General features: G+C 36.3%; 1 protein-coding gene across 1 annotated transcript in view; it reads left to right on the top strand.

The window, feature by feature from the left end:
• The first annotated feature begins 8,344 nt into the window (after positions 1-8,344).
• The window catches only part of LOC134531711 (cytochrome P450 4g15-like), a 164,047-nt gene continuing 160,049 nt past the window's right edge, over positions 8,345-12,342 (top strand). The window contains exon 1 of the mRNA XM_063367530.1: positions 8,345-8,475. The gene's annotated coding sequence lies outside the window, so the exon portion shown is untranslated. The remainder of the gene's footprint in view (positions 8,476-12,342) is intronic.

Here is a 12,342-nt window from a genome sequence, read left to right on the forward strand (position 1 = left end):
ACTTGTCCATGCACATTCGTCAAGAAGGCAAAACATTAAATAAAACATTAGTAAAAAAGGAAGCAAAATCGTCAGAAAGGAAGCACATTCGCCAAAAATGAAGTACATTAAAAAATAATAAAACACATTAGTCAAAAGGGAAACACATCAGGATACAATGCCTCCAACTGTCATTGACTCCAACAGTCATTGACTCCAACAGTCTTTGGCTCTAACAGTCTTTGACTCCAAAGCTACAATTTATCCAAAGAGCTAATGCTTTAATGTTTCAAGTGTTTCAAAGCTCCAACTGCTCCAATGCTCCAATACAATGCACAAATTTTCCAATGTTCCAATGCACCAATCCTCAAATTGTTCCAATGCTCAAAATGCTCCAAAGCTTCAATTGATCCAAGTTTTCCAATGGTACAAAGCTTCAATAGCTCCAATGCGCCAATTCTTCAATGCACCAAGTGTTTCAAAGCTCCAAAGTGCCAAAGCTCCTATTGATCCAATGCTGCAAAGCTCCATTCAGCAGCGAAAATTTATTTATCTGATATAAGAAACTTGACGCAAGTAGTCCGCGATTCTTGCAATATTTGGCGCCACACATTGTATTGAGGTAAATATTATTTATTTTTTATGTGGTATACGGGATGCTCATTCACGATCGCAAGAGAAGGATGGATTCGCTAGATATCAAGAAGAAGAAAGTTCGTCTTGCATAATAGTGTTTCTCAGCTGTTTCAAAACATAGCAATCCACTCAGTAATGTAACTTTTATTCGATGTGTTTTACAGGCAATCGCTCTTTCATGTGGGATGCGATATGCTCCCTCACGATCGTAAGAGGATGGCTTCGCTGGACATCAGGGAGAAGGAGGATTTGTCTTGCATGATATTGTTTCTCAGTTCTTTTAAGACATAGTAATCGTTTAATTTTTGTTTGAATTCCATCTTATTAAAATATTTGTAAGTGCTGATTAAGTGACAGTAATTCCGAAATTCATTCGAAACTCTGAATGAAATTGCTTGTCTCATTACGAAACAAGTTACATGCAGGGATTGTTTTTTCAGGAATAACCAGAAATACTCAGAATATTAGCAGAAGTATCGTCAGGAATAACCAGGAACACATGAGAAAACAATAGAAGTCTCGCTATGAATGACCAGAAGAACCTGTAGAATCCAACAAAATATTGTCAGGAATAATGAGGATCACACGGAGAAAACAAATATATATATATATATATATATATATATATATATATATATATATATATATATATATATATATATTGGCAGGAATAATAAAGAGCACACGGATAAAACCTACGCACGTGGGCTCAATCAAGATCACTGCATGACAAAAAAAAATAATTATAAAACAGCTTCTGGCTTGTGATATAACTATATCCTTGCCAAACAAAGGAGAAGTTCATCAAGCTGGCTGAAGTTGTTTTCGTATCTCTCCGGTGAGATCGTATCCTACTCAGTTGCATTTTCGTCCAAAGCTACGTTCTTTTAGTTGAATAGGCTTCCTTTTTAATGTGCTTCCTTTTTGACGAATGTGCTTTCTTTTTTGAATTTGCTTCCTTTTTGACGAACGAATGAGCATCGACATGTTTTTACTTAAGACATGAATAGCCTCAAGATTTGGATGTGCTTGGTTTAAACCCCTGTCAATGAACACGGCCTGTTTAAATTTTCGTCGAGTATCGTCGGAAAATACCTCTTGGTTCAGAGACGCTTGGCTTAAACGCATGAGTTTGTACATGGCCTGGTTGGAAAGTTTTCCAATTAGACTTCCATTATAGGTACAGCGACAACGTATTTATTTCGTCGGATTGGTATTTTGTATAGAGAAGTTTTTTGTAGAGAGAATGATTAATAAATTATATGAAAGGGAATGAGAAACATAATTAAAATTTATTTTAAGCATTTGTTAATCTTACCACTGGTAGAGAATCGAACAAGGGCGGATGTAGACCGAATAAATAACTACACAGACCAACAATAGCTTTGGTGCCTGGGTATTTGCTACCCTAAATTATAATATGGCATTATTTTTGGCCTAGGAGGTCAAATTTCTAAGATATAACATTTTAGTAATGTAAGTTTAAGTTATATTATGTTAAATCCATGAATCAAACCTAAAAATTAAACATGAAATTCTTATTATTAAATTACACAAATATTACTATATTATACAAATATCATTATATTATACAAATATTATTAGTATATACAAATATTATTATATATACCAAGATAGTAACAAGTCATCGATGGAACCAACTAGTCACTCAACACTTCAGAAGCTTCTTTTTCGTGAACTTCTTGAATATATCTTGGAACAGTCCCTTTTTAAACTCCAGCAATAATCTACCATAATGACAAGTATTGACACTGACAATATTTATTGTGAATGTGGGAGAACTACCACAAAACTACTTCCAAGGTGGACTGTATTCAGTGCAGCATGTGTGCAAAGTGGCTTAATAAAACACGTACTTTGTACGGCACATTGTGTAATGAATGTGGAAGAGAAGATAGAGAAAACTTAACTCTCAACAAAAATGATAAAAAGCGGCATCTCTCCTGCAGGTAACTCTTTTCTGAAAAAAAAACCCTATAAATTGTTTACTTATTTCGAGACATATTGTTATTCTTATAAGTATTTGCCATTTTTTCTGATAAAGGACAACATTTAGTGTATGTAAAATTTTTATAGAATATTTTTTTACAGATTATTTTCAAAATGTGCGGCGTCTCTCCTGGAATTACACCATTAAAGTAAAGTGCTTATGTTTTATCATTTTTCACCGGGCACCTTAGGCGCCTTACAACCCCCTATGATCAATGTTGCCAAACGCGTGAAATTCGAAAAGATACAAACACATTTTTAAAGAAAGATACCAAAATACACCAACTTGGTTTCAAACATTCTGTGTTCAATTTTGCAAGATTTTGCGGTTGTTCATCATATATGATATAAAAAATTAGGGAAAATGAGAGCGATTCAAAAGTGGACATAATACATGTTTATGGTAAATTTTATGAAATAAAATCATCATAGCTGCATCATAACTGTTCCGAAACTACCAGAAGTGCATAAAATATACCGACTTTGAGAACAATTATTGTAGGAAATAAATAAAAATTAGCTTAACCCAACCTGGGTTTGGTTGGGTTGGGTTCGGTTCACACCAAATCATCGTAACTGATCCAAAACTACCTGCAGCGCATCAAGTGAACTTTTTCTTTGAAGTCACCCTGCCCACACCAGCGAACGAACTGCATCACAACTGTTCCGAAACTACACCCTTATAAATATATTAATTTAGAGAAAAGTCTTTTTTGAATATTTGTTGGATTAATGGACATCAGATGTTCACATAAACACATCTGATGACTTTCATAAGAATGTGTACCTTTCGGTGAGAGACAGGACTACTGAACATACACAACTATGTAAAACAAACACCACTTGCTTATTAAACATGACGAATGAGTATAAACCTTTAAGGTCCTGGTAATATTTCAGTCTTTAAAGAGACCGCGTGCACAGTGTTTGGATTATCGATCGTGTTTGACTACTGAAGAAATGGATGGCAGTATTTGTCAGAATTTACTTCTTTAAAACATACTCGTTTCGTCATAGACGAAATGACTTCTACTGCGGTAGTTAATGACTTAAAAAGGGTACAATGTTTGGTGCCGTTAAAAATACTGATTCCGTGAAGAGCCGATAAAGAAAAGTAGTGATTTCTGAAAACTGTTGTTGGTAGTTTATCTTAACCATTGAAGGCATTGTAACGCTTTATCATTGAAAACTATATTGGGGCGCTAATATCAAACAAGTGTAAACGGGATTGCGGAAGTACTAACTGACGATTATTATTTATATTATTTATAGAATGCCAAATAACATCTAAAATTAACTTAAGATTGATCATACAAACTGACAAATATTTTTCATGCCAAAATAAGGCTAAAAATAACTTCAAAATTAGCACACGATTAGGCAATTATTTTCAATCAACCTCTTTAAAGATGCAATATAGTGACATTGCTTACGTTGATGTTTATTATAAAGCCATTTGGAGGAGTTTGGCTAAAGTTCAATAGATCGATTGCACAAAACTTAAATCGACAACAATATTTATAGAACCAGCTATCTGGCATTAAGAAACAATTTACCCTATAGAGAGTACCTACTGGATGGGGCCTGCATTAAAGTAAATGTTTGTATGCATATCTCGTTAAAACTAAAATATATGTTCCAATTCATCAAACAATTGTCTAATTAAAAAAAGTTATGAATTAATTAATTAATAAATTTTTTTTCCTGCTCACGATTCTAATTACCTGATATCCTCAAACCTATAACTCAATTTGTAACATTGTCCATACGTTGATAGTTTGATTGAAACTATTGCCATCCAAAAAATAATACAAATTTTACATGTTGGTGAGGTCACGGACATACGGAAGTCAAGAAAATATTATACATACTTGTTTTAAATTGTTGTTTTAAAGTTCTTAGACAAAGAAATCGCTTGAAACCAACCTAATAAAGTTCATAGTTGAAGGAAACCGGGGAAAGAAATCGTCAAAGGCTTATGAAGAGAAAGTGGCAAGGAATCCTTTAGGATGGTAATTTAGAACAAGAATGAACAAGCTTGCTCCGGGCGAGTGAACGAGATTGTTGAACTGACGCACGCGCCTGCAGCCAGACGGTGAGCGCAGGCGCAGTTCCAACCAGGAGGAAGGGCGGGAGTGTGACTGAGATGGAGGCGGTACTCCCACAGCCGCACATAGCCGCCTCGCAGGATGACGAGACACTCTGCCAGTAAAGACAGGGGGTGCTTGTTCCTGGTTCAATGAACACCCCGCACAGTCCCGAGTGTCTCCTTCTGTCCGCCTGTCGCATGTGCACGTGGCCGGGCGTCTCCAAGCGATGCCGCGACAGAGACGACTCTACGCTCCAGGAACGTTGCATCAGGGCCTTACGCTCGTGTCAGTGTCAACGAACGTATTGCTTCCTTAACTGAACACATACCTACCTGCTCAGGGACGTGGATTCAAGGAGCATACTAATAATGCGCTAAGGATTCGACAGTCTGCATATCATTAATTAATAAATCCACGAAATTATACTTCACTTTATACTCAAAAAGAGAATAAAAATTTTCATCACATAAAAGTTTATTAAGTAGCTGTCAAGGACATTATTTTCTTTCATAACAAAATTAATAAATTTTTATACCTTTTAATATTGATAAAACTAACATAATTTATTACATATTTATATTTTAACATAATAATTAGTTACACAGCGAAAATAATGTAGTAGAATATAAAACATTAAATTTTAGATACACATTTTGCGATGTTATAAAATTATGTTATATTATTAAATTATCAAATTACTTTTTCAAACACAAAAGCACCTTTCAATTACAATATTAAAATGATTTGAACCATAAATTTTAATACTAAGTAGTGACAATATTATTTACGTATAAAATATGTTGTTTTATTATTATTTTATTTCAGTTGTAAAATTATTTTTTTTTAATTCTTTAGACTTATGACATATAATTCTCACGCAATTTCTCTAGTCTTTCTAGGCCGCTCATTTGATATTAATCTTATAAATTTATTTTTTACTTAAATTATTTTCTGTTATTTTTTAATACATTTAAAATTGTTTACAAAAATAATTTTAATATTGTGTGATTTGTTTCTTTACTTAATACTTTTAAATCAAAATTTTCTAATAAGTTAAACGTAATTATGTCACCTCAGGAAAAAATTATTTGTGTTAACAATGGGTCAGATAAGACTTTATAACAGATCCTACATGTGATCTCACAAAAAATTTAAGGCTAAGCGAATAGCAGGTACATAAGATAATATTGTTTTGTTTTTTAACTAGTCAAGAAAGGGGAACTCAGCAATTTCTATTCCTTCAATAGTGTTTAATCAACAATGCTTGTAATCGTTAAGGATTTGCAGACATAGTATACTGTGAAGCAAAGTGGACACGGGCAGCCGAGCATTATAGCCTAGCGCGGTTGAATCTGCATGCACGATTTTTGACCTGACGTTTACGTTACACCACGTGATTTATACATCAGTTGAGTTCAAGCGTTCGTAAGAATTGCCCGTCTACGGTATGCAGAAAATTCTAATGTGGCGTATAAAACAGTAAAGACTGGAACCTCTGCGTTTCTCCAGCCAACAACACCGGCGACCTCTCCGGATGAAAGCCACAGCCGCGTGTAGGGCCTGCATCTCGCGATCCAGCGAGCCCGCTGCTCCACGAGCAGGCTCGCGAGCCGCGCGCGCCCCGAATAACTCTCTCCGCCGGATGCAGGTGCAATGGCCTTCTTTACCGCCTCGAGGCAATTGCCCAACAGTGCGGCGCAGACACATCACATCAATGTACGGAGGGAGAAGAAAGGGAAGTCACAAAGCCTCACCCTGTGCCCGCCCGTACATTGTACAAAGGTTTACGCTATTTTAAACTAACCGTCACATGCTGTCAAGAGACACGTCACTGGTACTGTTCGATGATGAAGGGGGGGGGGGGGGGGAAAGGAAACAATTTCGAAATATTTAGAACTATTTAATTCGTCAAATTTGGGGACCACGTCAGTGCTGGATCAGAGTTTTTGCCGGTTTATCGATCGTCAATAGCAGGGCGTGGCCTTGTCTGCATGATTACATGAGTGAAGCCACTAAATGTTGCGCCACTTTGGCTAGACTCACAAAAATTGGCTGAAGTGGAGGTTTTTGCATTGTGGATGCAGTTTTAAATGACCTTTTATTTATGAAAGTTAATTTTTTTAACGACAAAGATTTTAATTCGCACTTACTATCCATCATCTGACGTCATCAAGCACAATTTCCGAAATGTTTTGAGTGGAACAATGTGGAACAAAGTGACTTCAAATTTGTCACACGATTCCGACTCCTGACATTTCCCAAATCTAAAGTCAGTAGATTGTAGATATAATGGGAATACCGTGGATGATCTAAAATCTCGGAAATTACGGAACGTTAATGTTCTTGCGTTACACGGGCCTAATCTCACACGTCGGACTATTTGTTAATGAAATGTTATGAAATGAAATGAAGTGTTATTTAAATACACCACTTCTTCCGAATGTGAAACGTTTTTTCCATCACTAAAGGAAATGAAAACATCAAATCATGCCGGACTAGAAGCGAGCGCCCAGCTTGAAGTCCATTTTAAGTAGCCTGTTGTAAAGAAAAAGTGATTTTATTGTTAATAGAGAATTTTTTTTTATCATTAACATATCTTTAAAATTATAACAAGGCCAAGGCCTGTAAACCTGAGCTATTGCCCCAGGTCGGGGGAGATACCGTGATAACTTCTAGGTCCTCCACTCTCCCAATTGGTTCGAGATAGCGGACCAGACGTCACCGAAATTGGTAGCGGCGCGGGGTGGTCCTGCTTGTGGAATGGGTCCCCGCTGAGGTTTCCTTTATCAGCCCAGGACTACAATTTGTGTCGGCCTCGCACTAGGCTGTGGTGCCCCTGTGCTTTAGGGGCAAGCACAAGGGTTTCCTAGCCCTGAGACATGCTGACGCAGTGAGCGACGGAAGACAGCTCCGGTTTACCGGCCTGGATACCGACTGCGTGAGGCTAGACAGAGCTGTTGGGCGGGAGAAACTGGGCGCTGCAGCGCGGGCAGGACGAACAGTGCCGAGTCTCTCCCTCTCTCCTCTCTCGGTCTCGGGGGACGGAGGCCCCAGACCCGCCTACTTGTGTCTAGCCGCTGACAACTGTGCCGCATCTTCGGCTTCATTCGGGAGTTCACGCCGCTGCTCGTGAGTGTGACAGTGCATGAACGACACAACAACCACAATAATTTTTTTGTGCGCTCACACTTTCAGTTACCGTGTTCAAATGAACTGCCTTCAACTTATAAGATGTCATTCTTAAAATTAGCAAGAAATAATTTAAAGAATCATTCAGTAGGTTAGCTACATTATAAATACTTTAAAAAATTGTGGATGGTTGGTTATGTTAGGTAAGTACAGCTACATCAAAAATTCTGTAAAATCATTTTATGGTTGCTTAGCAAATAACTTTTTAATATGTAGCTATCTAGCGCTAGGAAACCGTTTACATGATTTCACAATATCTTTAATGTAGCTATCTATCCTAACCAAATTAACCGTCCACAATGTTTTTAAGTATTTATAATGTAGCTAACCTAACCTAATTGACCATTGGTTATCATGAGTTGTCCATCCTTCCGCGCCGTCTTTTTTCGTCAGGAGTGTCGGGTGTGCCGAGCATACCCGAGGCTAGCCGAAGATGCGGCAGAGTTGTCAGCGGCCAGACACAAGTGACCCACCTGGGCCCGGCCTCAGTCACCCGGTGACTCCTCGTGACAGCGGGCTCACTCCGGACCTCAACCCCGTGTAGCCGGCGGGCAAGGGCGAGGACTGTCAGGTGAGCGCCTGGCTTCAACTGCGAGGACCTGTGTTTCACCGGCTACACTGCCATCTACGAAACTACACACGAAGTGACGTGATCGAAAGTGCGCAGTGATACAATGTATTGAAAAAAAAATATATTTCCAACCTTTTTTTTTTAAACTCGAACGAGGGCACCAGATAAGTATCATCAGCAATTATTGTATAAGGAACAGTTGGGAAATTGGTAAGAAACACGTGAGCCAAGTGATGTCAGCGAACCTGGCGGCATAAAGTGTACCTACGTTTTGGTACAATGTGTCTTAAGTGCGTGAGACCTAGTTAAACTGGTGACATCTAGCGGTGTGGAGTGTAAAATAGTTTTGAAGAAATGCAGTAAAGTGTCTCGCGCTTTGCCAATGCTAATTGGCCAGAGCTTCCCATATTGGATTATTGCGATATTTGCTATCAGTCTCGCAAAGTAGAGAATTAATAATAATATTCGCCTTAAGACTTGTTCATGACAACGATTTTCGATACATTTTCAGATTGCTGAAAGGGTTTTTCTTTTATTCGTTATTTAACCATTTCTTCTTTATATTATATACTGTATTATAACTGCTAGTTACATTTTCTTCAGTTATTATAGAAGCGATCAGGAGGTAACTCACTAACGTAAAAAAAACTTACTAAACCAAGATTGATATTAAATAAGACTTTATGTTGTTACCACAATTTATTATTTAATTGATATATTTGATTCTGTCACAAACATTTTAATTAATCTTTAATTATAAGTATTATGAATTTACAAAAGAACTATCTAGCTACAGTAGCGCTATCTGTCTTGCCGATTTGAAACACTACTTGGATACGTATCGGGCTGTTATAGTCGCCACCAGCTGGCGAGGATTTTCAAGCGACCAATGTCATGCCACTCCTACGGAAACTTTGGCACCGTGTGTTGGGAGACTCGATCATTCAGATTTTGGTTACATTTGATTCCTGATATCACTCTAAGAAAATGCTTTTACAGTTTCTACTACATGACGCAACCGGGTGTTAGCCCAGTGTTTTTGTTCCAAGTCATTTGAGTTCCCTTTGAAATGACCTAAATCTTTCAGTCCCTTTTTGTCAATTCCTAAGATATAACTAATTTTGAATTTTTATTTTATTAAAAAGTTATTTTTAAGTTTCGTGTGTTAATAATCATATTCTATAATTATAATGTTAATATATAATTATTTTATAATAATTTAAAAAGTAAAATAACATGTATGTATTTCATAGCCATAAAGTATGTGTCCACTAGAATAAAAATCACACCTTAAACCAAACATTAAAGTTTTGATAAACTCAATGTAACATTGATATATGAATTGTCCATTTCAGTGGACGAATAGACTGACATGCTTAATCTCGAGTCAAATAACAAAATAAATAAATAAATAAAAAGCAACGGAAATAGCAGAGCCACGGTGATTTGACTTTCAGAACACTTGATTCCCTCCAAGGAGATCTGCATGCTGTTTCAGGCAGGACTGAAACTAGACGCCGTAGGTGGCATGTCTTCTGAGTTTCCCTATACCCATGCGTTCCATCACTACCCTCTCTCATTTTTGCACCCCTTGTTCGTATCTAATGAACTAGATTTTAAGGAAACTTAATGTAGATATTAGTTAGTGCATTCACCCATAAACCCGAATCCATAAACGTTATGCTCTGACCTGTTTACGCTAAAAGTCCTCTAATGTTCAAAACGGGTTTCGATAGAGAAGCAGCAAAGAAGCGGGTTGATAGGAGGAGGGGAGAAAGTTACGTAAGAGTGACTTTCTTGTATTTAGTCATAGATGACTTGTATTCCTTGTTGTAGATATTTAATGTTACCCCCTACCGTTCTGGGCCGTTAGACTAAGTGGAGAATCAACGAACATATCAAACAAATTAAGATTTCTGAGTCACGCCTAATACTGGAATGTTGTTCTTGTTTCGGCTTTAAATAGTATTTTATTTAGAAAATTGAAATTGCTTTAGGTGATGTTTAAAAAACCGTTTATAGAAGTACTTAAATAACCACGATAATTATCAAAGCAGTAGGTAGGCCATCTAGTACTTACAACACAACATCATAAAATGGCAAAGTCACGTGTACGTAAATGTTGCTCAGAAACGATTTTATTACCGGAGAGGCTAGTGTCTTGCGTTTAGGGCGATATGGTGATTGGTTCGCCTGTCAAAGTCGTCCTTACTGCTTCCTGTGTACTTATGGTGGAGTTTAATTGCATTTACGGAAGAAATTAAATGAATTATGAAAAATACTTTTATTAGCATCTAGAATATGGTTATTATTGTGGTTTCCATTCAGATTTTGCCTGTTGACGTTTCAAAATATTTCAGGGGCAAATTTGATATTATCCTTATTTAATGAAGCAGTCTGTAAATTATCCCTCTGTGCAATGTATTACAGGATCAATTCTACTTACAACATAAATTATATACAATTTAATTAAAAATTATTTAGTTTTAAAAGTAGTGACATTTTCATGATGAAGATATTGTTGTAATGGGTTCCATTTTGTCATATCTGGAATAGTTATATTTACTTAATTTTTAACATAATTTACACGATAGTTTTAAGTTTCTCATGAAATTTAATAATAACAAAATCAAGCTTGTGCGTTAATTATACTAGTTTCTTTATGCTACAAGCGGTAATTTAACTATAGGTATTATCCATGTAATAAAATAGTACAAAAATGAAAAATACAAAAAATATAACAAATTAAACTCTTCTACTTCAAATACTAGTAATCTAAGAGCTAGCAACGTTTTCGAGAGAGAATTTTTGAAAAGCTGGTTCATTAATATATTTTTCTCTATGTTTTTCCGAACAGCGTGCGGGCTACCTGGCTGCCGGTAAACGTTGTGTTTATTAATGCGCATCACACCTGTACATGAAAAAATATTGATTTTTAAATAATTCTCTGTAGAGGAAGATTTTTAATACAATGGGACACTTTTTTCCTGTTGGAGTATTCCCGGTAGCCTAACTGGCTCCCATATAAATAATCATCGCAAGATTTGCGAATAGTGGGGCAGAACGCGCCGCGCGATTAGTCCACCCGCCTCAAAGCGGCGTCATGAGGGAGAGGGAGATACAGGCGCTGGCCCTGTTATCTCTGTTCCCTGGCGGCTAACTTCTTCGCAGAAGGCATCGAGAAGCCTGTGTTACGAAATGAAAAATGCCTAGTTCATTTGGGCGATTATGTAGAAAAATAAATAAGACTCTGCTGAATTTTTGGTGATAAAATTATTATGTTATGTAGATTTCTTTTTCATAGCCCATTTGAAGTTGAATAAAAACAGCCCTCGTATATTACACTTATCGAACATATGTTGTAAACAATTGTAAAAAAAGCAAATGCAACTTAGGTATCGCGCCAAAATTTCAGAAAAGACCCATTAATATTAGCAAGACGAACTTAAGCATAATCCTTAAGTCATAGTCTCTAGCCTCGTTGAAGTTATTTCACTGAATTTTAACTATTCTGGTAATTTTATTTATGTATATAATAAATATACATTTATGAAACCATTTAGTTATTGATCAAATAATAACAAATAAGCACTGTTTATTTCTTTACTATGAAAGCTATAATAACACAAGCATTTTCCACGGAATATTAGCTATTTTTACATTTGTTTAGTAATAAATATAAAAGATTTTTGTAAATTATTTTCTTAAATGCAGAATTTTAAAGTAATTCGCTATTCGAAAAAAATAATTGCTAGGGAAAAATACTAGAATTATTTAACATTTTTAATGTTGATTTTTATATAATGACTAAGAGGACTAAGATATATGTTTAGAAAAAGAAATTATGGAGACGTTCATACAAACGAG

This window comes from Bacillus rossius, chromosome 5 (assembly GCF_032445375.1).
Source record: "Bacillus rossius redtenbacheri isolate Brsri chromosome 5, Brsri_v3, whole genome shotgun sequence".
NCBI lineage: Eukaryota > Metazoa > Arthropoda > Insecta > Phasmatodea > Bacillidae > Bacillus > Bacillus rossius.